Below are 2,500 nucleotides of genomic sequence, written 5' to 3'. Positions count from 1 at the left end.
TTTAGTTTAGTTTAGTTTAGTTTAGTTTAGTTTAGTGTTAGTTTAGTTTAGTGTTAGTTTAGTTTAGTTTAGTTTAGTTTAGTGTTAGTTTAGTTTAGTTTAGTTTAGTTTAGTTTAGTTTAGTGTTAGTTTAGTTTAGTTTAGTTTAGTTTAGTTCAGTTTAGTTTAGTGTTAGTTTAGTTTAGTTTAGTGTTAGTTTAGTGTTAGTTTAGTTTAGTTTAGTGTTAGTTTAGTTTAGTGTTAGTTTAGTTTAGTTTAGTGTTAGTTTAGTTTAGTGTTAGTTTAGTATAGTTTAGTGTTAGTTTAGTTTAGTTTAGTTTAGTGTTAGTTTAGTTTAGTTTAGTTTAGTGTTAGTTTAGTTTAGTGTTAGTTTAGTTTAGTTTAGTGTTAGTTTAGTGTTAGTTTAGTTTAGTTTAGTTTAGTTCAGTTTAGTTCAGTTTAGTGTTAGTTTAGTTTAGTTTAGTTTAGTTCAGTTTAGTGTTAGTTTAGTTTAGTGTTAGTTTAGTTTAGTGTTAGTTTAGTTTAGTTTAGTGTTAGTTTAGTTTAGTGTTAGTTTAGTTTAGTTTAGTTTAGTGTTAGTTTAGTTTAGTTCAGTTTAGTGTTAGTTTAGTTTAGTTTAGTTTAGTTTAGTGTTAGTTTAGTTTAGTTTAGTTTAGTGTTAGTTTAGTTTAGTGTTAGTTTAGTTTAGTTTAGTTTAGTTTAGTTCAGTTTAGTGTTAGTTTAGTTTAGTTTAGTTTAGTTTAGTTTAGTTTAGTTTAGTTTAGTTCAGTTTAGTGTTAGTTTAGTTTAGTTTAGTTTAGTGTTAGTTTAGTTTAGTTTAGTGTTAGTTTAGTTTAGTGTTAGTTTAGTTTAGTTTAGTGTTAGTTTAGTTTAGTGTTAGTTTAGTTTAGTTTAGTGTTAGTTTAGTTTAGTTTAGTGTTAGTTTAGTTTAGTGTTAGTTTAGTGTTAGTTTAGTTTAGTGTTAGTTTAGTTTAGTTTAGTTTAGTGTTAGTTTAGTTTAGTTTAGTGTTAGTTTAGTTTAGTTTAGTGTTAGTTTAGTTTAGTGTTAGTTTAGTTTAGTTTAGTTTAGTGTTAGTTTAGTTTAGTTTAGTGTTAGTTTAGTGTTAGTTTAGTTTAGTTTAGTGTTAGTTTAGTGTTAGTGTTAGTTTAGTTTAGTTTAGTTTAGTGTTAGTTTAGTTTAGTGTTAGTTTAGTTTAGTTTAGTGTTAGTTTAGTTTAGTGTTAGTTTAGTTTAGTGTTAGTTTAGTTTAGTTTAGTTTATTGTTAGTTTAGTTTAGTTTAGTGTTAGTTTAGTTTAGTGTTAGTTTAGTTTAGTGTTAGTTTAGTTTAGTTTAGTTTAGTGTTAGTTTAGTTTAGTTTAGTGTTAGTTTAGTTTAGTTTAGTTTAGTTTAGTTAGCCTCTCTAGATCTAGTGAAGGAAAGTGTGATACTGACAGGACAGACTGACATGCTGCAGCTCTCCTGTAAGGTCGTCACGGCAACCAGCGATAGTCTGATAATATCAAGGTTGGTTGACTTGAACACACACACACACACACACACACACACACACACGCACACACGTAGAACAGTCAGGGTTAGGGCGCACACACACGTACTGTCTAAACATTCACACACACAAGCATACAAGTAATGATAATAAAACACTCACACATTTGCACACACAAAAACACATGAACACACACAACCTCTGAACCCTCCAAGGTCTCTCCACCAGAGAGAGAGAGAGAGAGAGAGAGAGAGAGAGAGAGAGAGAGATAAAGACGCACAGGCAGACAGAGACATAAAGAAACAGGAATCTTCACCGTCTCTCTCCATTTCTCTCCTTCTCTCCATCCCATCACATCAACCATGTTCGCTGCTCTTTTATCCCTCCTTCCCTCCTTCTCTCCCTCATCCCTCCTTCCCTCCTTCCCTCCCTCATCCCTCCTTTGCTCCTTCTCCCCCTCGTGCCTCTGTTGCCTCGTTGCGGTCGCTGTCGGCTCGGTCCTGGCTAAACGCTGGCTTTGTTCAGCGACCAGACCTCCATCTCCTCCATCTCCTCCATCCCTCTCCTCTTCCTCCTCCTCCTCCTCCTCCTCCTCCTCTTCCTCCCCTCTCCCCTGCCTCCCCCGGCTCCCTGTCCTGGGCAGCCTCCCGTGGCTCGGAGGAGATCTTCCCCCGCACCTCCTCTTCACCCAGCTGGCCCACAGGTAAGACCAGAAAACATTTAGGAATCAATCATTTAGGAAGTTGGGAGGATTTGAAGATTCCCTAAATTGCAAAGTATTGATTCTTGCTGCAAGTCTCTAGAAAAAGTTCCTTTATTTTACGTGAGATAAAAAGTTCAGGAGCGAACGATGCGGTTTTGCTTCCTGGAACATTTCTATAAATGAGCTTAACATAATCATGTGACCGATAATAATAGACATATAGATCTCAAGTGATAGGCTGTGACATGAGCGCATACATAGAGAGTTAAGGATTATCAAAATACAGAGTACTACAACGTACAAAGGTAAT

The 2,500-nt window shown here is 34.8% G+C and overlaps 1 protein-coding gene across 1 annotated transcript in view; it reads left to right on the top strand.

Annotated features, from left to right (window-relative positions):
- The window catches only part of LOC139922784 (steroid 17-alpha-hydroxylase/17,20 lyase), a 22,342-nt gene that overhangs the window by 6,392 nt on the left and 13,450 nt on the right, over positions 1–2,500 (top strand).

The sequence above is a fragment of the Centroberyx gerrardi genome, unplaced genomic scaffold, assembly GCF_048128805.1.
Source record: "Centroberyx gerrardi isolate f3 unplaced genomic scaffold, fCenGer3.hap1.cur.20231027 Scaffold_61, whole genome shotgun sequence".
Classification (NCBI taxonomy): domain Eukaryota; kingdom Metazoa; phylum Chordata; class Actinopteri; order Beryciformes; family Berycidae; genus Centroberyx; species Centroberyx gerrardi.
This window is presented reverse-complemented; position numbering and strand designations above follow the sequence as displayed.